Below are 27,988 nucleotides of genomic sequence, written 5' to 3'. Positions count from 1 at the left end.
TTATTTGTCATCTTTCCCTTTAATTTTTTTTGTATACCATCTCTCAAACACTGGCCAGGATCTCATTTTCTCTCTTTCACCTCTCTTCTTGGTTAAAGGATGCCAGGGCTCTCTTCTCATCAGCATGATTGATCTGGTTTTCTTTCTGCAGTTGCACAGCCTCCATTTGGTGATGCCTGGAGATAATTTTATTTTTGGCTTAATTTCTCAGGAATTCTTCTCATGGTACTTCCACACTAATCATTTTTTAACAAAGGGTGTTCTATTTTGAAAGCTGACAAATAGGAACGGTTTATGGGTTCAATTTTTAAAAGATCACTTGTTTTATCAACTGATGCATCCTTTGGTTCATTTCTAGTATTCAAATAATGATTTCTGAGGCTCTGTCAACATCAGGAATGTATTAAATTTCAGATACTACAGGCATAAGTCTATTTCTGTTGTTTCCTGTAGAACAATCAGAAACGGGAAAATTATTAAACTTTCTATATGATATGTAGCATTTGCCTTTGTGGAATTAATAGTAGGACAGATGAAAAGATTTAAGTTGATGATCAACTCAAAATTCTTCAAGGTTCTAACTTATCATATAACCAAATGAACCAAGTCTAAATCTATCGTTGAGTCTCTAGTGAGTTTTATGGATGAATTTAACTTCCTTAGAATCCAGTAGTATCTCAGAAAATAGAGATTTAACACAAGGGTCAAATACGGAAGTATAAGGGCAGAGGCAGAGGGAAACCGTTACATTACTTTCAAAAGGCCTACTGGTTTGGAGGGAAAATTTCATGAAAACTTGCCTCTTTAATGCACAGTTGACTCTTGAACAACATGGATTTGAGGGTCCACTTATATGCAGATTATTTTCAATAAATATACTTAGAAGTTTTTTGTAGATTTGTAACAATTTGAAAAAACACTGTTGTTCCTTTAGCTGATTTTATTCTAAGCATACAACAGTATATAATACATATAACATATAAAATACGTGTTTATGTTATCTGTAAGGCTTCTGGACAACAGTAGGCTACTCATAAAGTTTGTAGGGAGCCAAAAGTTATATAATTTGGACTGCATGGGGATTGGTACCCCAACTCCTGCATTGTTCAAGGGTCAACTGTGTATGTAACTCAATCCCACAAAACCAGTTCAAAATTAAGCTTTACCTATGTCTGGGAAAGTAGAGAAAACCAAGAAAGGGCAAGAGGGGAAAATCATTTTAAGTTAGTGTGAAGCTTGGGGAGTGGCAGGATGGACAGTCAAAGAGATGACAATGCACTTAGGTTGCTCAGGGTACAGTGAGCAGGGCTGTTTATTTGAAAGAAGTGCTACGTGAATGATGCTGAAATAAACATCTATGCTCACATCTCCTAGTAAATGGGAAAGATTTTCTCCTGGGTTTCTAGGTATAGAGTTGCTGGGTCAGAAAGCATATGAATGCTCAACTTCCCAAGACAATCTCAGACTGTTTTCTAAAATGACTGTACCAATTTATATCACTAATAGCAATATTTAAGAGATCCTGTAGACCCACATCCTCTCAAATGCTTGGCATTGTTTGAATTTTTATCTATCAAATGGGTGTAAAATGGTACATCAGTACACTTTTGATCTTCAGTTCCCATGATAGTGAGTAATTTTTGTATATGTGTAGGCCACATATATTTCTTCTTCTATCAAATGCCTGCTTGTGTCTTTCTCTCATTCTTCTTTTGAGTTATTTACAGGTATTCTTTAAAGATTCTCAGTACTAACTCTTTATCAGTTGTGTGTACTGCAAGACGTTATCCTAGCTTGGAACTTGTCATTTTATTTTGATTAGTATATGTTTATTGTTTTCCTTAAGAAATGCTTTCCCACCCTAAGATATAATAGATATCTGCTCATATTTTATACAAGGAGGGTTAAAGTTGTTTTGACATTTAAGTCCTTAAGCTGTATGATTTTGGTGAGGGTTCTACTTCATTTTCCATATGGATAACCATTTTTCCTCCTCCATTTACTGAATATACCTTTCTTTCCCCACTGATCTGACATGCCATCTCTTTCATAAAACGATGTCCATACATGTATGGCTCTGCCTCTGGGCTCTTTACTTCATCCCACTGAACAACTCGTTTGTTCCCTCCATGCTTTGTAAAGTGCCATGTTTCATAATAGATCCTCATGTCTGGTAGGGCAAATCTCATCTTCCTATTCTTCTTCAGAAGTGACCTGGCCATTCTTTTCGGCTCTCTCGTCTGACACATCAATTTCAGAGCCATCTTATTAAGTTTCATGAAAAACTCTGTGATTTTGATTAGAACTGCACTGAATGAACAGATAAACTTGGAAAAAACTTACAATGTTGCCTTCCTATCCTGGGACAAGGTACCTCTCCATTCATTTAGGTCTTCTTTAATGTCTCTTAAAAGTGCTTTATAGTTTTCCCTACAGAGGCATTGGATGTGTTTTCTTAAGGTTTATTCCTAAATCCTTCATATTCTCTGAACTTAATATAAATGTTTCCTTTTTACTTAATACGTTTTCCAGTTGTTTCCTGGTACACAAAAATGCAGCTGATTTTTGTGCCGGATAACCTTACATCCAACCATTTGTTACTCCCTTCTATTATTTATAATTCATCTGAAGATTCTTTAGTATGTGTCTATGAAAAAATTCATATTTTTTATGTAAAATCATTTTTCTATGTAAAAAATCATATTCACAAAAAATGAGTTACATCCTCCTTTCCAATTCTTATGCCTCTAATTTATTTTTCTTTTCATACTGTGCTACAACTCAGATATAACATTTTCAAATGTTGATCCTCAGAATTCCGAGATTCTGGAGGTGCTCCAGGGGTTCTGCACACTTTTGCCTCCAACATCATTTTAAAATATGCACCTACTTTAAAAGCCCATAAAAGTTAAAAAAATCCAAAATTCAGTTTTGTTTTGGTCCTGATGCCCTATCAGTTCATTATTCCTTTTCCTCCTGGTACTTTTCTTTATCTTCCATAACTTTATATTCATTTTCCCATGCTGAATCTGATGTCTGTCATTACCATTTTCTGCTCTCAAATCTCAGTGTTCACAGAGAACTACAGGGTCCACATTCTCTGACTCCACAGAGAACTGGAGAAAAACTCAGAAAACAGGAACACTGACTTATGAAAATGCTTTCCTAACTACCAGAATGCCACATTCCTCATAGGGCAGTGATAAATACCTGAATTTAACTATATCCTCAGAGGATAAACTGCCTAAACTAAAAGACAAACTAGGAAAGGACACTGGAAAGATGGATTCTTTGAAGCTGGAGATACAACTGAGTTTGAGGCAGAGGTACATACATATTTGGAATTTTAGGCAACCACATTTGTAACAATAAAACCAATACTAAACTAATATTTATGTTCTACTTTTCATTTGGAAAAGTCACTTAATGAAAACCAATCACCAAAACATAATTCTGGAACTAAGAAAGAGGAAAATATCTAATCATGGAAACAGACCTCAGTGGAAAGAACATATCTGCTGCCACTCATTACATAGCCTGAGTGCTCAAATGATGCAATTTCTTCACTTGTCAAGCTAATTTCACCTCTTTGTGGGGTATGTTTCCAGCTTTTACATGTTCAGTCATAGCTGTACCTTCACCAGGTAGCAGCGCATGATCATAGCTACAAAGTAATTCTGAATTCAAAAAAGGTCCATTACAAAAAGGTGATCTTCTAAAGAAAGCACAAAAAAACCACCTTCCCTCACAAAACAGTAGGAATAACTGTTGCTGAGTGGCAGCATGTTGAGAAACCCAGTATTACTTTTCTTGAGTTAGTGAACATTGCACTGTGTCCTAAATAACTATCCAGAAATACAGACATACTTTGGAAGAACAAAAGAACTATGGTATTGAGTACAGATTTATAACCATCAAATTATCCCCATAGACCTTGAGTTTATGGCTTCTGCCTCTAGTGAATTCCTTTTCTATTAAAAAAAGTAAAGAAATAATATATCTCTGGAAGCAACCAAAGTGTCCATCAACAGATGAATGAATAAAGAAGATGTGATACATATAGACAATGTAACATTATTCAGTCTTAAAAAAATAAAGAAACCGGACCATTTGTGACAACACTGACAAATAAGCCAGGCAGAGAGACAAATACTATATGACTTATTCATGGTATCTAAAAACAGTACAAAACAGAATGTACAAAACAGCTGTAGACTCAGAGACACAGAGCTAAGTGACTGGTAGTTACCATGGGGGAAGGGTTGGGGTGGGTGAGTGTGGAGGGTGAGAGAGATAAAGGGGTACAAAAATCTCAATCATAATATAAATAGGTCATGGGGATGGAAGTGCAGCATGGAGAATATAGTCAATGATTCTGTAACATCTTCCTATGTTGACAGATAGTAACTGCACTCATTGGGGGTGAGGATTTAATAATGTGTGTAATTCCTGAAGTACTGTGCTGTATACTTGAAACCAACATAAATTTCTCCATCAACTATACTTCAATAAAAAAAGAAAAAATGTATCTCAAATTTGCATACCTTTTAGACTTATAACCAATAACAATGCTATATAATAACAAGTAATAATGTTCATTCAATGGGACTTTAAAAACTACCATCCCTTCATTTAATTCACTGACTACTTCTTGAATACCTATTAAACTCAAAGCCTGTAATATAAAAGTAATATCTGCTCTTGTGGAATTTACATATTAATAAGGATATTAATAGCAACACAAAATAGGATATACAATACACTGCACAAAAGAAATAGAAAATGCTGTGAAGACTACAGGATTAAAGAGGGATAGGAATCATACCTACCTATGGAGGAAAGGTACTGGGAATCTGCACATGCCCCGTCCTTTTGAAAAGGGCTTTGACGGAAGGTAAGGATTTTAACAGGGCGAGATTGGAGGCAGTAAAGAAACCAGGGCTGGGAATAGAAGGTAAGGCATGTTGGGAGAAGAAATAAGGTGAACAAGGCACAAAGTCGGAAAGTGAACAGTAAATACAGGGAAGTTTCAGTTCTTCTCAGTTGGAACCTGGGGTATAAACAAAGGAGTAGAAGGAGATAAGCTTAGAAAGGTAAGTTAGGGCCATACTTTTGGGAAGGTACTTTAGATATTATAAATATACTGTTACTTACTTCAGAAGTTTATCATCTTGAGAGACAAGTGTTTTTGGAGCCTCTGGGCCGACTAAATCTGAGAGTCCTTCAGGCTCTGCTTGAAGGACGTTCAGAAACATACTCACACTTTGACTACTCGGTTAGTATGCTTCCTGGGTTTTGAATCTGGGTCTATCAGAAGCAACCTACTTAATCAATCATTCCAGGGGTACCCCAGAAACTCTTCTTGAGAAGCTTTAGAGCTTGAATCACTGGAATCTTTCTGCTCTTCTTTGACTTCTTTTTCTTGAATTTCTTCCTGTAATGATTATAATTTGACACAAATTGATTTAATATTCCCATGTTAAAGGCCATCTCATTTTGTCAAGGCAATGAAAAGACTGATTAAAATGATTTAAATTCTCATCTTATTCAAACTTGTTAAAGGATTTTTATTAATTTTTTTTCTAACTTATTTAACTAAATCATGTTTCCCTATTAAAAAGATTCCTACAGGGGAGCAGAGCCAAGATGGCAGCGTGAGCAGAGCAGTGGAAATCTCCCAAAACCATATAAATTTTTGAAAATACAACAAATACAACAATCCCTAAAAGAGAGACCAGAAGATCCAGGATAACAGCCAGGATACATATACACCTGCAAGGACCCAGCGCCTCATGAAGGGGGTAAGGTACAAGGTATGGCTTGTCCGTACACAAGCGCCCCTCACCCCAGCTCCCAGTGGGAGGAGAGGAATCAGTGTGGGGAGGGAGAGGAAGCTCAGGACTGCTAAATAACCAGCCCTAGTCATCCGCACAAGAAGCACAGACACACAGTGCGTGGGGTGCTGGATATTAGGGAAACAGGACAGTAACCTGTGAGTGCCTCCCTGCAGCCAGTGCCCCTGGGACAAAAGAAAAGCAAGTAGTTTTTCAAAGTCTTAAAGGAACAGGGTACCCACAGCTGGACGGAAGCATCCCAGGACACTTAGCCCAGCAGCTGGGAATCTCAGGGAACTCCAGGCACCCTAACCACCCGGGCGGCAGCACAGCTCTGAGGTCCCTCATGGCGATAAACAGCCTCCCGCCTATTCCCCCTCCAAGAGGGGGTCTCTGCCGCAGCGGAGCAGCAGCCTGAGAGCGGCCACACACACAGCAACCTTGTGGAGATCTACAGTGGCCAGGCAGGAATCAGAGACCCTATCTGCATGCAGCTGCCCAGCAGAGGCCGCTGGGGGTCGCCATTCTCCCAGGAGAGGAAGGCCACAAACTAGCAAGAAGGGATGTTCTCCCAGCCGACACACGCGACAGCTCCACACAACTACCTCTATCGCCATGAAAAGGCAGAATAATTTGATCCAGACTAGAATCACAGAGACAACCCCTGAAAAGGAGCGCGGAGAGATAGAACTAACCAATCTCCCTGAAAAAGAATTCAAAATAAAGGTCATACCATGCTGATGGGGCTGCAGAGAAAAATCCAACAGCTAACGGACAAAGTAGAAAGGGAAACTACAGAAATGAAACAATCTCTGGAAGGATTTAAAAGCAGAATGGCTAAGATGCAAGAGGCCATTGATGGAATAGAAACCAGAGAACAGGAACGCATAGAAGCTGACGCAGAGAGAGATAAAAGGATCTCCAGGAATGAAACAATATTAAGAGAGCTGGGTGACCAATCCTAAAGGAACAATATCCGCATTATAGGGGTACCAGAAGAAGAAGAGAGAGGGAAAGGGATGGAAAGTGTCTTTGAAGAAATAATTGCTGAGAACGTCCCCAAACTGGGGGAAGAAATAGTCGCTCAGACCACAGAAGTACAGAGAACTCCCAACAGAAGGGAAACAAGGAGGACAACACCAAGACACATAATAATTAAAATGGCAAAGATCAAGGACAAGGACGGAGTATTAAAGGCAGCGAGAGAGAGGGAAAAGGTCATCTACAAAGGGAAACCCATCAGGCTATCATCAGACTTCTCACCAGAAACCTTATGGGCCAGAGGAGAATGGCATGATATGTTTAATGCAATGAAACAGAAGGGCCTTGAACCAAGAATACTATGTCCAGCAGGATTATCATTTAAATATGAAGGAGGGATTAAACAATTCCCAGACAGGCAAAAGGTGAGAGAATTTGCCTCCCACAAACCACCTCTGTAGGGTACTTTAGAGGGACTTCTCTAGATTGGAGCACTCTGAAGGGTAAACAGATGTCAACAGAGAAAATAAAATCACAGCAAAGAAAGCAGAACAACCAAATACTAAATAAAGGCAAAAAATAAAATGAACTACCCACAAAAGCAGTCAAAGGAAACACAAAAGAGAACAGAATAAAACACCCAACATATAAAGAATGGAGGAGGAGGAATAAGAAGGGAGAGAAACAACGAACCATCAGACAGTGTTTATAAGAGCTCATTAAGCGAGTTAAGTTAGACAGTAAAATACTAAAGAAGCTACCCTTGAAACTTTGGTAGCTATGAATCTAAAGCCTGCAATGGCAATAAGTACATATCTTTCAATAATCACCCTAAATGCAAATGGACTGAATGTACCAATCAAAAGACACAGAGTAATAGAATGGATAAAAAAGCAAGACCCTTCTATATGCTGTTTACCAGAGTCTGACCTCAAACTCAAAGACATGCACAGACTAAAAGTCAAGGGATGGGAAAAGATGTTTCATGCAAACAACCAGGAGAAAAAAGCAGGTGTTGCAGTACTAGTATTTGCAGATAAAATAGACTTCAAAACAAAGAAAGCAAAAGAGATAAAGAAGGACTTTACATAATGATAAAGGGTTCCATCCAACAAGAGGATGTAACCATTATAAATATATATACACCCAACACAGGAGCACCAACATATGTGAAACGAATACTAACAGAATTAAAGGAGGAAACAGAATGTAATGCACACATTTTAGGAGTCTTCAACATACCACTCACTCCAAAGGATAGATCCACCGGACCGAAAATGAGTAAGGATACAGAGGCACTGAACAACACACTAGAACAGATGGACCTAAAAGGCATCTACAGAATTCTACATCCAAAAGCAAGAGAATACACATTTTTCTCAAGTGCACATGGAACATTCTTCAGAATAGACCACATACTAAGCCACAAAAGAAGCCACAGTAAATTCAAAAAGATTGAACTCCTACTAACCAACTTTACAGACTACAAAGGTATAAAACTAGAAATAAATTGCACAAAGAGAGCAAAAAGGCTCACAAACACATGGAGGCTTAACAACATGCTTCTAAATAATCAATGGATAAATGAACAAATTAAAATAGAGATCAAGCAATATATGGAAACAAATGACAACAACAACAGAAAGCCTCAACTTGTGTGGGATGCAGCAAAAGCAGTCATAAGAGCAAAGTATATAGCAATCCAGGCATATTTAAAGAAGGAAGAAAAATCCAAAATGAATAGTCTAACATCATAATGATCAAAATTGGAAAAAGAACAACCGCTGAGAAGGAGCATGGAGAGATAGACCTAACCAATGTCCCTGAAAAAGAATGCAAAATAAAGGTCATAACCATACAGAAGGAGCTGCAGAGAAAAATGCAAGAGCTAACAGACAAAGTAGGGAGGGAGACTACAGAAATAAAATAATCTCTGTAAGGATTTAAAAGCAGAATGGATGAGAGGCAAGAAGCCATAGATGGAACAGAAACCAGGGAACAGGAATGCATAGAATCTGATGCAGAGAGAGATAAATTATCTCCAGGAATGAACAAATGAGGCCTAAAGTCAGCAGAAGGAGGGAAATAATGAAGATCAGAGAAGAAATAAATAAAGCTGAGAAGAATAAAACAATAGAAAAAAATCAATGAAACCAAGAGTTGGTTCTTTGAGAATATAAACAAAATAGACAAGCCTCTAGCCAGACTTATTAAGAGAAAAAGAGAGTCAACACACATCAACAGAATCAGAAACGAGAACGGAAAAATCACAGTGCGGTCCACAGAAATACAAAGAATTATTAGAGACTACTATGAAGACCTATATGTTAAGAGCTGGAAAACCTAGAAGAAATGGAAAACTTCCGAGATAAATACAATCTTCCAAGACTGACCAAGGAAGAAACAGAAAATCTAAACAAACCAATTACCAGCAGAGAAACTGAATCAGTAATCAAAAAAACTACCCAAGAACAAAATCCTCGGGCCAGGTGGATTTACCTCAGAAATGTATCAGACATACAGAGAAGACATAATACCCATTCTCCTTAAAGATTTCCAAAAAACAGAACCTTTGGGAATTTCCCAAACTCTTCTATGAAGCCAACATCACCCTAATGCCAAAACCAGGCAAAGACCCCACAACAAAAGAAAATTACAGACCAATATCCCTGATGAACGTAGATGCAAAAATACTCAACAAAAAAGTAGCAAACTGATTTCAAAAATATATCAAAAGGATCATACACCATGACCAAGTGAGATAAATTCCATGGATGCAAGTATGTTACATTACATTTGAAAATCCAACAACATCATCCATCACATTAAGAAAAAGGACAAATAGCACATGATCATATACATAGATGCTGAAAAAGCATTTGACAAAATTCAACATCCATTCATGAAAAAAGCTCTCAACAAAATGGGCATTGAGGGCAAGTATCTCAACATAAAAAGGCCATATATGATAAACCCACAGTCAACATCATACTAAACAGTGAGAAGCTGAAAGCTTTACCTCTGAGATCTGGTACAAGACAGGGATGGCCCCTCTCCTCACTGTAATTCAACATAGTACTGAAGGTCCCAGACATGGCAATTCAACAAAGCAAAGAAATACAAGGCATCCAGATTGGTACTGAAGAAGTTAAACTGTCACTATTTTCAGATGACATGATATTGTACACAAAAAACTCTAAAGACTCCACTCCAAAACTAGTAGAACTAATATTGGAATTCAGCAAATTTGCAGGACACAAAATTAACACACAGAAATCTGTGGCTTTCCTACAGACTAACAATGAACTAATAGAAAGAGAAATCAGGAAAACAATTCCATTCACAGTTGCATCAAAAAGAACAAAATACCTGGGAATAAACCTAATCAAGGAAGTGAAAGACCTATACCCTGAAAAGTGTAAGACATTCTTAAGAGAAATTAAAGAGGACACTAAAAAATGGAAACTCACTGCATTCTCTTGGCTAGGAAGAATTAATATTGTCAAAATGGCCATCCTGCCCAAAGCAATATATGGATTTGAAGCAATGCCTATCAAATTATCAAAAGCATTCTTCAATGAACAGGAACAAATAGTTCGAAATTCATATGGAACAACAAAAGACACCAAATAGCCAAAACAGTCCTGAGAAGGAAGAATAAAGTGGGAGGAGATTTCACTCCCCAAGTTCAAGCTCTACTACAAACCCATAGTAATCAAGACAATTTTGCACTGGCACAAGAACAGAGCCACAGACCAGTGGAACAGAATAGAGACTCCAAACATTAACCCAAACACAGATGGTCAACTAATATACGATAAAGGAGCAATGGACATACAATGGGGAAATGTCTGTCTCTTCAACAGATCGTGCTGGCAAAACTGGACAGCTACACATAAGAGAATGAAACTGGATCACTGTCCTACCCCATACACAAATGTAAACTGAAAATGGATCAAAGACGTGAATGTAAGTAATGAAAACAAAACTCTTAGAAAAAAACATAGGCAAAAATCTCTTGGACATAAACATGAGTGGCTTCTTCCCAAACATATCTCCCCGGGCAAGGGAAACAAAAGCAAAAATAAACAAGTGGAACATTATCAATCTGAAAAGCTTCTGCACAGCAGAGGACACCACCAATACAACAAAAAGGTACACTACAGGATGGGAGAATACATCCATAAATGACAGATCCAATAAAGGGTTGACATCCAAAATATATAAAGAGCTCACACACGTCAACAAACAAAAAGTAAATAATCCAATGAAAAAATGGGCACAGGATCTGAACAGACAGTTCTCCAAAGGAGAAATTCAGATGGCCAACAGACACATGAAAAGATGTTCCACATCACTTGTCTTCAGGGAAATGCAAATTAAAACCACAATGAGATATCACTTCACACCAGTAAGGATGGATACCATCCAAAAGACAAACAACAAATGTTGGTGAGGTTGTGCAGAAATGGGAACCCTCCTACACTGCTGGTGGGAATATAAATTATTTCAACCATTGTAGAAAGCAGTATGGAGGTTCCTCAAAAATCTCAAAATAGAAATACCATTTGACCCAGGAATTCCACTTCTAGGAATTTACCCTAAGAATGCAGCAGCCCAGTTTGATAAAGACAGATGCACCCATATGTTTATCGCAGCACTCTTTACAATAGCCAAGAAATGGAAGCAATCTAAGTGTCCGTCATTAGATGAATGGATAAAGAAGATGTGGTACATATACACAATGGAATATTATTCAGCCATAAGAAGAAAACAAATCCTACCATTTGCCACAACATGGATGGAGCTAGAGGGTATTATGCTCAGTGAAATAAGGCAGGTGGAGAAAGACAAGTACGAAATGATTTCACTCATATGTGGAGTATAAGAACAAAGAAAAACGGAAGGAACCAAACAGCAGCAGAATCACAGGATCCAAGAGTGGACTAACAGTTACCAAAGGGAAAGGGACTGGGGAGGAAGGTTGAGAAGGGAGGGATAAGGGTGGGTAAAAAGAAAGGGGGCATTACTATTAGCATGTATAATGTGGAGGGGGTAAATGTGGAATGCTGTACAACATTGAGAAGACAAGTTATGATTCTACAGCATCTTGCTGCACTGATGGACAGTGACTGTAATGGGGTTTGTGGGGGAGACTTGGTGAAGGGGGAGCTTAGTAAACATAATGTTCTTTGTGTAATTGTAGGTTAATGATAACAAAATTAAAAAATGTGAGATAAAAAAGGATCCCTTCAGAGACAAATGAAATACAATTTTCATGTTACGGAAAGATAATGGAAATAAAGTGTTTAAAAAACAGCTTTTACCAATTTGAGCATCAATAATTTAAAGTGTAATAGCTTAAATACGTATCAAATTTGTTTTCATAATCAAGGAAGTGAAACCAAATCATTATTTTGAAAAGTCATAAAACAAAAAAAATTGAAGTAAGCCATTATTGTGCCCTTGTTATATAAACTAAATTTCATGGTAACCAAATAGCTGAGGGTAGGCTTCTCTTATAGAATTATCTACCTAATAAATGAAGAATGTAGGCCAGAATTAGACTATCAATATTTTGCAATCCCACTTAGGCAATGACCATCAATGGCTGTTAGTATGACAAAGAGAGACAACCAGACATTATTTTCCTCCTGATAGAAGTATGCAATACCAGCTAAAAAGTACTCCTGCCAAAAATTTACATCTGAACCTCATCAAGTCTCTAGACCTAACTATCAATCTATAGGAAACATAGAAGCCAGAGAACATGTTAAAAGTACACTATAAGACTATGATCAGCAAAATTCATACTGCAGGAAATTCTAAGGTAAATGATTTGATTTCTTCAATGAATAAAATGCAGGAACAAAAAGGGGAACCTATTGATTTAAAGAGATGTACAAGATATATCAACCAATTGCACTTTGGGTCCCAATTTGAATAAACTGGACAAGAAACTGAGAACTGACAAAGTACTGTTAAATATTTCAGACATGATAGTAATATTGTGCTTACAGTTTTTTTTACAAAACTAACATCTATCTTTTAGAGAAACATGCTGGTTTACGGATGAAATGATATCTTGGATTGGTTTCAAAATAATGGGGTCACTGGAGACTTCCTGTGAGTTGAAAATTATCAAGCTGGGTGATAGTTACATGGGGGATCATCATATTATTTTACTTAATATCTTACATAACTTTATATATATTTGAACTTTTCAAAATAAAAATTGAAGGAAAAAACTGACAATTTGCATTTCTTCTTTTCTGTTTTATTGGCTTTCTTTGCTCTCCTTTTTGCATCATCATCTGCAAATTAAACCACATTATAGTTAAAAAAATTAAACTCTAAAACCCCAAAACTTTTGAGTAGATAAATATCCTGTTGCCCGATTTGCTGAAACATAGAAATTAATTCAAACATTTATTGCTACTCATCACAAAATGTGCTAGGCATTGGGGACACAGAATTAAAGTCACACAAAGTATTAGGTGATACAGGACGTTGTTATTAATTTTACTGTATGAGATAATAGTATTGTGATTAAGTAGGAAATGTCCTTGTGTTCTAGAGGTGTATACAGAAATATTTAGGATGGTACAGTGATATTTGTAATTTACTTTCAGTATCTCCACAAAAACTCACATTTTTTAAACAAATATGTCAAAATGCTAACAAATGTTAAAATCTTGGGTGCTCTGGGCATATAGAGGAGTCTCAAAAGCAGGCTGATTTGGGGAGGGTAATTGAGGAATGGTTGCCCAGGAGAAGGTGATTCTTAAGCTAGTTCTTTCAAAAACCAGGTTTTTAAAAAAGCAATGCACACCCATTGCTGAGATGAGTAAGCCAAGCCACATGGAGGGAGGGTCTGGTGTCGTGGGCAGATAAGACTCTCTGTGCCAAGTAACAGAATCAAGAGAAAGGCCATGGAATACTGAGGAGACAGAAAGTAGTTCTCAGGCTACAGGATGCTGCAAGAGAGAGACCCAGGTCTATGTGATTACTGAGGCATCGGTCAGGACCCAACTTCACCCTGACGGCTATGGAGAGCTACTGAAGGACTTTAAGTAGGGGACTGACCTGCTAGGATTTGTGCTTTACAGAAGTTCCGTCTTCCGGCAGTGAGGAAGGAAAGTGACAAGGGGGGCCAGGAAACCCTGGTGACATCAGCGGAAGGAGCACCTTTGTGTCATGTGTCCCCAGTGGAGGCGCCCTCTGTCCAGCAACAGCCAGGAGAGGGCACAAAAGGATGGCTTATTGTGATGTGCCACCCTACAGGAGGTGTCTTTCACAATCAGCTGCCGGGAAGGGGTCTTTTACGATGTGCCTTTTTGAAAACTGCACAAAGGTGCCCACTGAGTGTGAGAATTTCACAGAAGAGCTGCTCTGCTGAGCAGACACAGCCTGTATGGTTTGGTTCAGCACCACGTGTCTCAGAACCCAACCCCAACTTGCTCCCATGCCACATGCCTTGTGCGATTACACACAACCAATCTGGAGCCATACTGCTTAGGTGTGAATCCCAACTGTGTGTCCCTGAGTGCGGTACTTGGAAACTGCTCTATTGCCTCCATTTCCCATCTCTAAGATGTATCCAACAGTTACCACTGTGTGTACTGAACAGCAATAGTGAATATCAAGTACTAAGCAGGGTGGCTGGCACAGTGAGTGAGTGTTCATAAACTCTTGTCCCTTATTGTTGTTTTAAAAACCTTCCTCTAAAATAAGCTTTAAGAACCACAACTTGGTTGGAAGCTAGGTTTGCAGAATGATGCTGTCTTTCTTACCACTGGAGTCTGTTTCAGAATCAGAGTCACTGTTACTATCATCAGAATACTTCTTATGTTTTCTTTTAGATGAGTTTTTCTTTCTCATTTTCTTGGACCTTTCTTTTGAATGACTAGATTTCTTCTTCTTCTTTTCTTCTACATAAAGCAGAAATAAAAAACTTACTTCTAAAGAGGAATTTCTGAGTACCAATTTTATTATATTTGAAATACTGAAAAGGAATATATGACAGGCAATTTGAATAAAAGCGACGTCCAATATTCAACTATATATAAATGTGTTTTGTAACTCCTCAATAAAAAAAGCTCTGTATTTAAAGAATACCTTCTCAGGTAGAAGACGAAGTGGTACATTTCTTTGGCCCTTCGTCCTCTACTGGTGTATGTTCATCAGAGGTGAATTTAAGGAAAACAGTTATAAGCATCAGAAAAGTGATGAAATATAGACCATGGAGTATAAAAGTATAGGCTTGAAAATTTTCAGGAACAAATTGATTGAGAAACATTAAAAGCAAACACTGGACTGCATTTACAATTGTACAGTTCAAGGATCTACCACCTTCATAATCACATAATAATCGTTTACATTGCATAATGCCTTAGAGTTTACAAAGTGCTATTTCCTGAGTGAAAGCAGCACATGAGATTAGTATTTTCAAAAGAAACCACCGGGTGAAGGTCATGAACCATAAGGAAACTCAAAGAACTGTAGTCAAGAAGGCTGTGGGAGGACTTCCTAACTCTATTCTCTGTGTGCAAAGGCCACACGGCAGAGCAGCACCTGTCTGTCTCCCCAGAGCATGAAGCACCTGACAAACTACAGCAGAAGATATCATTCTGTTGCAAAAAATTCTGCAAATGGGCGTTATTAAAATTCTACAATAATTTAAAAGGGAATTTCTATATCATATAATCTTTTCCTCTGAAGATCACATCCGGAACAATTCAGGAATTGCCTAGAAATTATTCTTAGGGTTCCTTCGAACTCTTAATTTTTCGAGTGCAGATTCTATGAGTGTTTCCAAAGGCATCTATAAGAATAACTTTAGATAATAATGCTTTATCACCCCGTCACAAATGACAAGTTTACTTGTAAACTCAATGTATCAACTCAACCTAAAGATGACACAGAAATGGAAGACAGGGAGGAAGAAGCTTATCAATAGCACCAAAGAGAGAAAAAGTTAGGAAAAAAAGAAAGCATTAAGCCTTCAGATAATTTGATATAGGAAAATCTTCTGAACAAAACCATATTGGAATATTCATTTTTAAAAATGCCTCTGGGAATAGAACAGAGAGCTCAGAAATAAACCTACTCATATACGGTCAATTAGTTTACAACAAAGGAGGCAAAAATATATAATCGGGAAAGACAATCTTTTCAATAAATGGTACTGGGAAAATTGGACAGCCATGTGCAAAAGAATAAAAATGGAACACTATCTCACACCATACACAAACATTATTTAAAATGGATTAAAGAGTTGAATTTAAGACCTAAAACCATAAAACTCCCAGAAGGAAACATAGGTCCACTTCCAGGTATTTATCTGAAGAAAAGAAAACACCACTTGAAAAGATATATGCACCCCCATGTTCACAGCAGCATTATTTACAATAGCTAAGATATGGAAACAACATAAGTGTCCACTGGTGGATGAATGAATGAAGAAAATGTTGTATAGGAGAGGGGATCAACATGGCAAAACAGGAATATCTTGAGCTTATTTTCTTCCATGGAAGTTCCTTGACATAGTCTTGGAGATGATTTTAAATCTGACACCAAAAGATAAGCAAAGAAAGCAAAAATAAGCAAGTGGGGCTGTATCAAGCTAAAAACTTCTTCACAGCAAAGGCAACCATCAACAATGAATATACATTGGGAGAAATTATTTATAAATCATGTTATTTGGTAAGGGGTTAATATCCAAAATATATAAAGTACTCATACAATTCAGCAATAAAAAACAAAAATAAACCAATCATGAGGATAAATGTACAGGATAGGGAATAGAGTCAATAATAGTGTAGTATCTTTGTGTGACAGTTTATCAGAGTGAGCATTTACTAATGAATTTAGTTTTTGAATCACTATGTTTTATGCCTGAAACCAATGTACTATTGTATATCAACTACACTTCAATAAGAAAAAATAGCAAAAGGAAAAACCCAGGCAATCCAATTAAAAAATGAGCAGAGGACCTGCATAGAAAATTTCCCAAAGAAGGTATATAGATGGCAAATAGGTACATGAAAAGATGCTTATTTTCAGTAATTATGAGGGAAATGCAGATAACATCTCACACCTGTTAGAATAGCTATTACCAAACACCCAAGAAATAACAAGTGTTGGTGAGAATGTGGAGAAAGGGGAACCCTCATGCACTGTTGGTGGGAATGTAAATTGGTACAGCCGCTATGGAAAACAGTATGGAGGTTCCTTAAAAATTAAAAATACAACTGCTATATAGTCCAGCAATTCCACTTCCAGGTATTTATCTGAAGAAAACAAAACACAAACTTGAAAATATATATGCACCCCCATGTTCACAGCAGCATTATTTATTATAGCTAAGATATGGAAACAACATAAGAGTCCACTGGTGGATGAATGAATGAAGAAAATGTTGTATAGGAGAGGGGATCCACATGGCATAACAGGAATATTGTGAGCTTATTTCCCTCCATGGACACACCAAAATCTTCAAGTACCTATAGAGATATTATAGCTGAGAAAAAAAACAGAAGACTAGAAGAACAGATCTTACACAACTAAGGACATAAAGAAAAAGCCACAGTGAGACGGGTAAGAGGAATAGAGACATGGTCTAGTCAGAATGAACACCCCTGGGGTTGTGACCCACAAGGAGGAGGGATATCATGACCACAGAAACCCTCTCTGAGAAACAAGATGTCCAAGCACAACAGCCTGGTGGACCTGCACTGGGAAGATAAGCACCAATAATACCTGGCTTTGAAAACCAATAGGACTTATGTCTGTGATACCCAGAGGGCAGAGAGAAACTGAGTCCAATCTTAAATGGTGTGCATACAATATCCCTTGCTCTGAGGCTCAGTGCAGAGGGAGCATTTTGAAAAGTGCCTGGATTATACATGAACATGACCTATTGACTAATCTTGTGTATGTGCAGGCAGGGCAGGGATCTATTGCAATTTTCCCTTGGGATGGAAATGTCGATGGACACCATTTTTATTTCAATTCCGTTCTACCCGGCTGACCTGGTGCTGCCATTTATGACCTCTCTATCGACTGGAATCACTTGCATGTCCTTGGTGTTCCCCTGAAGACTTGTCTCACTAACCTGCCTGCCCTGGAACTCCTCCCAATTAGCTCTTCACCCTGCCACACCTGGTGGATGACCCTGGCCAGCACCAGTACAGCCGCTAAGTGGCTAAGTGTTCCCACCCCAGACTATCAGCCCTACACACTAGAACACCTGCAACATTCACAGCTGGACCTCACAGCCACCCACACAGCAGAGGCCTGCTCCACACACCAGTGCCAGTAGCTGTTGCAGATGGGCCTCATGGCCAGTTGCACTGAAGGCCAACCCTGCCCACCAGTGGGCTGCAGCAACTGCAGATGGGCCAGATGCCAGCCCCACACCCCAGCATGTTGTAGCACTCACAGTCAGGCCTAGCAGACAGTGGACCAGGGTACAGCCCTGTGCATCAGCATGTCTACACCAGTTGTGACCCAGGCAGAACAGGAGGGTGTATGCAGCTGACACAGAGGACTCCCCTGTGTTACCTGACTCAAGTGATCAGGGAGGTCTGCACTAGGAGGCCCCATAGGACATCTTCTGCATTAAGCCGCTCCTTTAAGACCAGGAAATATACCTAATCTACCTAATACATAGAAACAAAGACAGAGAATCAGACAAAATGAGGAAATCAGTATACTCCAAAGGGAAGGTAAGCCAAAGACATCAGAAAAAGAGCTGAATGAAACAGAGGATAAGCAATCCACCAGATAAAGAGTTCAAAGTAGTGGTCATAAAGAAGCTCACCAAACTCAGGAGGAGAATGGATGGACACAGTGAGAACTTTAAAGAAGAGATAAAAAAATATTTTAAAAAAACATTCAGAGCTAAAAAGTAACTAAAATGGAAAACACATTAGAGAGGATATTTATATTAGAGCACATATAAATGCTGTATGGGAAAATACATTTGCAACTGATATATCCAATAAGGGGTGAATATCCAATGTATTGGTGGAACTGAATACACATTTATCTGTCTATTTAGTTGGCCAACAAAACATGAAAATATGCTCCACATCAGTAGTCATCAGGGAAATGCAAATCAAAACTACACTGAGCTATCGCCTCACACCTGTCAGAATGGCCACTATCCAAAAGACAGGAAACAGCAACTGTTGGCAAGGATGCGGAAGAAAGGGAACTCTTGTGCACTGTTGGTGGGAATGCAAAATGGTGTAGCCACTGTGAAAAACAATATGGAGATTACTCAAAAAATTAAAAACAGCAATATCATACAATCCAGTAATTCCACTTCTGTATTTACCTGAGGAAAATGAAAATATTAATTTGAAAATGTACATGAGCCTATATGGTTATTGCAACATGATTTACAATGGACAAGATATGGAACCCACCTAAGTGTCCATCGATAGATGAATGAATAAAGATGTGGTACATGCACACAAAGGAATATAACTCAGCCATAAAAAAGAATGAAATCTTGCTATCTGTGACATGATGGATGGACCTAGAGGGTATTATGCTAGGTGGAATAAGTCAGACACAGAAACACAAATACCATATGATTTCTCTTACACGCAGGATCTAAAAAACAAACAAACAACAAACCTAGAAACAGACTCATACAGAGAACAAACTGGTGGCTGTCAGAGGGGTGGGGAAAGGGGAAAGTGAAATAAATGAAGGGGATTAAGAAGTACAAATTTCCAGTTAAAAATAAATAAATCATGGGGAATATAGCCAATAATATTGTAATATATTTTTATGGTGACAGAAGGTAACAACACTTACCATGGTGAGCATTTTGTAATGTATATAAATGTCAAATCACTATTCTGTACACCTGAAACTAATATGTTGACTATATGTCAATAAAAAATATTTTTTTTAATTAAGAGGGTAATAGGGTTATCAACAGCAGATTAAATGATGCAGAAGTGATCTGAAAGGTACAGTAGTGAACCAGGAAAAGACAAAAAAATATAAATGAGGATATTAAGCTTAAGGGACCTGTGGAATGTCAAACATACTAACATTCATATTATCAGAGTTTCAGGAGAAGAATGAAAGAAACAGAAAACCGATTGGAAGAAATAATGTCTAAAAGATTTCCAAACTTGATGAAGGAGATATCCAAGTCCAGGAAGCAAAGAGAGTCCTAAATAAGATGAACCAAAAGTGATTCACACACCACACACTATAATCAACATGTAAATATTTGAAGACAGAGAATCTTAAAAGCAGTAAGAGAAAAACAACTAGTTACATGTAAGTGTACCCCAAAATACTATGAACTAATTTTTAAAAAATTGAAGTACTTTGTTGTATAGTTGATATACAATATCACAATGGTTTCAAGCATACAATACAGTGATTCAACAGTTATACACATTATTAAATCCTCTCCCCAACTAGTGTGATTACTATCTGTCGACACAGAAATGTTACAGAATTGACTGTATTCTCTATGCTACACTTTCATCCCTGATTTTGGGCCTCTTTATCCCACACCACATATTTCATCCGCCCACCCCAAACTTTCCCCCATGGTAACCACAAGTCGCTGCTCAGTGTCTCAGAGTCGATTGTTTTGTTTGTTTGGTTTTTAGAGTCCACATACAAGTGAAATCATATGGCATCTTTTTCTGCCTGGCTTATTTCACTTAGCATAATACCCTCTAATTCCATCCTTGTTGTGGCAAATGGAATAATTTCTTTCTTTTTTATGCTTCGAGTAATATTTCATTGTATATATGTACCATATCTTCTTTATTCATTCAACTATTGACAGACACTTTGGTTAATTCCATATCTTGGCTATTGTAAATAACATGAAACAAACATGGGGCGCATATATCTTTTTGAATCAGAGATTGTGATTTTTCAGGTAAATTCCTAGAAGTGCAATTACTGAGTCATATGGTATTTCTATTTTTAGTCTTTTTAGGAACCTCCATACTGCTTTCCACAATGGCTGCACCAATTTATAGTCCCACCAGCAGTGTAGGAGGTTTCCCATTTCTCTACATCCTCACAATAATTGTTATTTCTTGAATGAGCTGAATTTTCAGCAGAAACTTTACAGGCCAGAAAGGAGTGGCATGATACATTCGATGCACTGAAAAAAATTTACAACCAACACTATTCTACCCAGCAAGGTTCTAAATCAGTATTGAAGGAGAAACAGGGAATTTCCCAGAAAAGCAAAAGCTAAAGGAGCTGATCAACACCAAACCAGCCCTTTAAAAAATGTTAAAGGGACTTATGTAATGGAAAAGAAAAGGCCATACCTAGAAACAGAAAAATCATGAAAGGAAAATCACAATGGCAAAGGTAAACATGTAGTAAAAATAGTGGACCAACGACCTACAAAGCTAGTATGAAGGTGAAAAGACAAAAGTAGTTAAGTTAATTATATCTACAGTAATTACTTAAGAGATACACAAAATAATAAGATGTAAAATATGACACCAAATACAGAAAACATGGGTGGGGTGAGGCAAGTAAATATGTAGTGCATTTAGAATGTGTTGGAACTTAAGTGACCATCACCTTATAAAAGACAACTCTATACATATGATGTTATATATGAACCTCATGGTAAAAACAAACCAAATACCTATAATAAATAAACAAAAATGAAGAGGAGGAAAACAAACATAACACTAAAGAAAGCCATGAAATCACAAGGGAAGAGAGCAAGAGAAGAAAACAAGAAAGAAGAACTACAAAAACAACCAGAAAACAAAGAATCAAATGACAATTAGTACACATCTACAAGTAATTACTTCCAATGTAAATGGGCTACATGCTCCAAGCAAAAGACACAGGGTGACTGAATGGATAAAAAGCAAGACCCCTCTATATGTTCCTTACAAGAGACTCACTTCAAACCTAAAGACACAAACAGACTAAATGTGAAGGTGCTTAAGTGGTAGAACTTTCTATCTGAATGGGCAAAGCCGGGGTAGCAATACTTACATCAGACAAAATAGACTTTGAAACAAAGACTGTAACAATAGACAAAGAAGGGCATTACATAACGATAAGGGGGATAATCTAAGAAGAGGTTATAATAACTGTAAATACCTAGGAATCCAACATAGGGCTAGCTAAATATATAAATATTGACAGGCATAAAGGGTGAATTTGACAGTAATACAGTAATAGTAGGGGACTTTAATACCCCCATTTACATCAATAGATAGAGCATCCAGAAAGAAAATCAGTACGGAAACACTGGCTTTGAACAACACATTAGACCAAATGGACTTAACATATACAGAACATTACATCCAAAACCAGCAGAACACACATTCTTTTCAAATGCACATGGAACAGTCTCCAGGACAAATCACATGTTAGGCCACAAAACCAGTCTCAATAAATTTTAAAAAATAGAAATCACTTAAATAAACTTAGGAAGACTGAAAATTTTCTGACCATGATGATATGAAACTAGAAATAAATTACAAGGAAAAAATTGGAAAAAACACCAACAGATGGAAGTTAAACAGCATGTTACTAAACAACCAGTAGGTCAAAGAAAAATCACAGGAAATTTAAAAATACTTGTAGAATAATGAAGATAGAAACACAATGGTTCAAAATTTTTTGAGATGCAAAAATAACAGTTCTAAGAGGGAATAGCAATATAGTCCTACCTAAAGAAACAAGAAAAATCTCAAATAAATAATCTAACTTTACACCTAACTGAATTAGAAAGAAAAAGATGACCCAAAGTGAGTAATGGGAAGAAAAAAAAAAGATTAAAGTAGAAATAATTGAAATAGAGACAAGAAAACAACACCAAAAAATTAATGAAACGAAGAGCTGGTTCTTTGAAAAGATAAACAAAATGGGTAAACTTTTAGTTAGGCTCATCAAGAAAAGAGGAGGACTCAAATTCAGAAATGAAGGAAGAGAAGTTACAACTGACACCACAAAAGTACAAATGCTTATAAGAGATTACTATAAAATTATATGCCAACAAATTGGACAGTCAAGAAGGAATGGATAAATCCTAGAAACATGCAATCTTCCAAGTCTGAAAAAGAAAATCTGAACAGACCAATTACTAGTAACAAAATTGAATTGGTAATCAAACACTCCCAAGAAACAAATTCAAGAACCAGATGGCTTTATAGGAGAATTCTACCAAACATTAGAGAGTTAATACCTATCCTCAAAGTATTCCAAAAACTGAGGAAGGAAAGCTTCCACATTCATCCTATGATGCCAACACCACCTTAATACCAAAACCATACAAAGACACTACAAAAAAGTGACAGACCAGTATCCCTTGTGAACATAGATGCAAAAATCCTCAACAAGAAATATCAGCAAACTGAATTTAAAAATACATTGAAAAGATCATTTATCATCACTAAGTGGAATTTATTACAAAAAGCTTTCAATCACTTACTCTGGTTCTGGATTCTTTGGAGAAAGTTCCCATACTTCAGGAGCTCCCAATTCTCCAATCCCCTCTTTCTCACTTAATCTCCTAGAAATATAGGTGTGTAAATTATAACTCCATGGCCTAAGTTCTGTTTACTAAATATATCATCAAATTCAAAGAAGTCCAGTTAAGTCCTATTTTCCCTTTACATTTTAAACTTTAAATTAATGAAAACTTTGTGTAAATGTAAACTCAGAGAATTTGATGTTTTGATAGTATTATCAAATGGTATAGACTACAAAGAGGCTAGGAGGCTGTCAAGTGTGTCCCTTCTGCTGAAAGACGGCAGAGCTCCTAATTGCCCATTTCATCTTCTGCAATATGTGACAGAAAACAGTTTTACATTTGGGAGTAACTTCATTTGCTTATACACATTCTTGAGAGTAAAGAGAAGTCTCTTCTTGTGATTTGGTCAAACATTCCATTCAAAGAAACTCAGGAATTAAAGAAGATAGCTAAAAAATAAAGCATTACAAGTAGAAAATCAAAGGAGCACTGAAAATGAAACAAACTTTTAAATAAAAATTGTACTCAGTGGCATACAGGGCTAGTTTTCTCTGTTTTCCCTAGTTCCTTTTTAGAAAAGGAATATATTCTCTATCTGCTCTTGGAGGACATGGGAAATTTTTCTCATTTATTTTTTATTTCTTCTCTTAATTTTTGCTCTCTCTCATAATAAACAAACACAAAAAACTAGGGCTCAATTCCACAAAGTTTAGCTGCTTGTGACTCTTTTTAAAAAAACACCTTTACAAAGTAAATGTAATTTATTTTGGTTTGATTGAATAAACCAGTTTTTACTTCTTTATTCATGGGAAAACGTGGTATAATCACACAGTTAGACTCAGTTTACCCCCTTGAGGAAACAGTCTATAAGGGGACACACTTAAAAACCTGAAACTGGGACATGCATACCGGGGAAAGAATGCCTGACAGGCAGGAAAGAGTATGCAGTCAAGGTCTCATCCCTGCTGCCACCTGGCTTTATCTGTACTCTTAGATAAATTATTTATCTTATATGTATTAAATGTACAAATGCAAATTTCATGTGAGAGGTTCCAAACATCCTTTGGTGAGGATTGTCCCTTAAGAAGCTGGTTGCTTTTTGATTGACACAGTGTGGGGGTAACTTCCTGAAAAATGTTATTTGGAGAGTTATGTCTCCAAACTTAACTCAGGCCTCTTTTTCCTTTTTCTGCCCCCATGCACCAAACCCTAACAGTTAACAATTAAGGACTATTTATTATGTTCCAGGCCCTAAATCATCACATAGCTCTGAGAGACTTTGTGCTAATTTTATCCCTTTTTAAGTTGTTAAGCAATTAAGCCCACAGGGGTTAAGTAACTTAACACTATTACCTAGTAAAGCACTGATGCTCAGTGAAATGTGTTCTGCTATCAACCGTACTTTGCTTCTCCCATCAACTTGGGCGATCTAATTCTGAAGCCTTTCCTCTTCATCACTATGCCTTATTACTTCCCACTTCTGGAGGGAAAAGATTCAAGAAGACATCTCCCAGCTACTGGACATTAACCTGACCCTCAATGCCTGTAATACTTTTATATTTCTTGTTTTTTCTTAAACACAGTACATGTAAAAGCACTTACTACAGTGCCTGATAATTTAACACTCATATAAGCTTCAGATATTAACACTTACACAGCGAAAGTTATAACCCTTTTCCTTTCTGCTTCTTAATTTATCCGTTCTTCCACTCCAGTACTCACTCTCCTTATAGGAGACCTGAACACCCTGACCTCACTTTTCATAGTCAAGACTGACAAGGTCTTTGTCAATGAAGGCTGATCTCAACAAGACCTTTCTCAATTTAGGCTAACCTACAGTTTAGAAGATCAGTTTTTCTACATTCAGTCATCTTCTCTCAGAGGCTTTTCTACCCTCCAATTTAAACCCCTTATCTCAGTCTTCCCCATCTCACTAAAAAAATATTGCCACTTACATATCATGGTATCTCAAACCTGTCTGACCATTCAACAAGTTGCCTGGCACTGCTAATTTTATGATCAGTTAAGTAGTGCTCCTCCTTTCCATGAACTTGTGGGGCATAAAAACATGATCGCGAATTATGGCAAAACCAAGCAAACGCTTCAATTCCCGTAGGTCTGGCTCTTGGCCATGTCTGCTACAATAAGGGGGGGGGGGCGGACAAGAGGGTAGGGAGAGACCAGGGCACTGAATGATGCGGCCCTCGGGTGGGTGAAAGTCTAAGGGAAGAAAAGGGCGAATAAGGTGTTGTCGCGGGTAGACTGAAGGAAGGGAAGAAAATGGACACAGGCAGGCAGCGAGCACGAAATGCCAACAGTTAGAAAGATGAAAGACGAGGCGGACTCCGAAGGCAGGTGGGCTCCTCACAGCGAAGGTGCGCTCGCGTCACTCACTTCCGCCGCAGGCTCTCCTCCCTCTCCTTGTCCAGAAGGCTAGGCCACGGCTTGTCGCCCCCGGAGGGGCGCGAGTAGCCGCCGTAATAGGCGGACGAGGAGGCAGAAGCGAAGGGGGTGCCCGGTGGCGCAGAGGGCCGCTCTCGAGAGCGTGACCGCGAGCGGGAGCGACAGGACTGGTTTCGGGAGCCTTGGCTGTGGCTATTCCGGTCTCCCGACCGAGAGCAAGAACGCGAGCGCGAGCGGCGGCGCCGCAGGGAGAGGGTGGCTTTATTGGGCTTGGGGCTCTTCAACGAACTGCGGCGTTCCCCACCCGAAGCCTGCGGCCTCCCGCTCCGGGCTGCGCGAACCAGACACCGGAGCCATCACTGCCGCTCGTTCTCCGAAACAGCAGGAGAAACGGGCGCTTACGGAACCGAAGGAGCTCTCAGCTGCCGGGCTGCCGGAACCTTGCAAACAGTTCCGGGTACTTCCGCAAACCACCCCCCCCCCCCCCCGGACCTAGGCCGTCCCCCAGAGGAACAGGATGTGTGTATCGGCATAAAGAGGCCGGTGGAGCAGCGGATCCGTCCATCGTTCCGGTTAGTGAGGTGCTCACGTCTAAACTGCACAGGAGACCTCGTTCTTTCTTCTGCCTCTGGTTGACCTCCCTGAGGAGGGACGGTTGATTCCAGAACACGTTTCACTGAGCATCGGTATGAACAACAAAGCCAGTGTAATACATATATCTGTCACATGTGTATGTGTGTTGGAGTGTATATATAGGCTTACCTCGTTTTATTTTACTTTGAAGATAATGCGTTTTTACAAATTGAAGTTTTATGGCAACCTTACATAGTTTCTTCAACAGCATTTACTCACAGTGTGTCTCTGTGTCAGGTTTTAGTAATGCTTGTAACGTTTCAATCTTTTTCGTTATTATTATATTAGTTATGATGATCTGTGATCAGTGATTATGACTCTCTGAAAGCTCAGATGATGGTTGGCATTTTTTAGCAATAAAGTAATTTTAATTAAGTCTGTACATTGTATTTTTATACATAAATTTCATTGCAGGCTTAACAGTAGAGTGTAGTGTGAACAACATTTATGTGCACTGGGAAACCAAAACATTCATTTGATTCACTCTACTGAGATACTTTATTGAATGGTCTGGAACTGAACTTAACAGTTATCTCTGAGGTATGTGTATACACACACACAATTTTTTCCTTTAGAATACCAACCAAACTAAATAGACTTTATGGAAATTGGCAGTGAGCTATGATGTCCGGGCCCCATATTGCCCAGTTAACTTACAGGGTACAAATTTTGGGTTAATAAATTGAGCTTGATACACTCCAGTTAAATTCACAGCCCAGTGAAAAACTGAGTGTTTATCCTCCAAGACACTCATCTCCACCAGAGTGCCCCAGCAAAAGTAATTTGTAACCCCTTTCTTGTCCAGCCTCTTTAATTAGCCCCATCATAGGCTAGTTCAGCAGCAAACAGTTAATGGTGATTATTTTTATTCATTTCACATTGCTTTCAAATGAAAGAGCATTTGAACACTAGTGACTTTAATTTTTGAAGGCACAATGAGTTTGCTGGGAAATTCCAAACCCAGTCTACTAATAGCTAGATGGCCTCTGGGCCTTTCCTCCTAAGAGCTAACTTACCAGACCATGAAAACTAATACCATTGACTATTGGAAATCTCCTTTTATGGAGCTTAACAGAAATATGTATGAAAAAATGTTAAATGGTACTATTTGATATCTTCATGTAAAAACGATTGAATATGAGGTGAGGACCAAGAACTGAAATGAATGAGCAAAGTAATGTGACTAGAGGAAATTTCTAAGAGAGTCTTCGATGGAAAGTGTACACCTAACTTTTGTGACACCACACGGTTCACATGCACACCAATTGCCTATAAAAGCCAATACTTCAACAGCGTTCACTCTACCTGCCCAATGGATAATGTGCACTAAAGTTCACACACTTTAGTTCAAAAAGGGAAAACGCTACCCCTGCACTTCTGTTTGGCAAGATATTCTTCTTGCTCCATTTCCTCGAAGCAACTTGTGTTTCTTTTTTTTTTTTTAAGTGCAAAACTGTAAAACTCCTAGATGATAACATAGAATAAAACGTATATGAAATTGGACATGGTAATGACTTTTGTTTTCGTATCATTAATCTCCAATCATATGAGAAACATTATGTTTACTAGACTCCCCCCATCACCAAGTTCCCACCACATAGCCCATTGCAGTCACTGTCCATCAGCATAG

At 38.1% G+C, this 27,988-nt stretch overlaps 1 pseudogene; it reads right to left on the bottom strand.

The window, feature by feature from the left end:
• On the bottom strand, positions 1–26,082 carry LOC130682100 (NF-kappa-B-activating protein-like; annotated as a pseudogene).
• Positions 26,083–27,988: the final 1,906 nt, after the last annotated feature.

This window comes from Manis pentadactyla, chromosome Y, assembly GCF_030020395.1.
Source record: "Manis pentadactyla isolate mManPen7 chromosome Y, mManPen7.hap1, whole genome shotgun sequence".
Taxonomy (NCBI): Eukaryota; Metazoa; Chordata; class Mammalia; order Pholidota; family Manidae; genus Manis; species Manis pentadactyla.
This window is presented reverse-complemented; position numbering and strand designations above follow the sequence as displayed.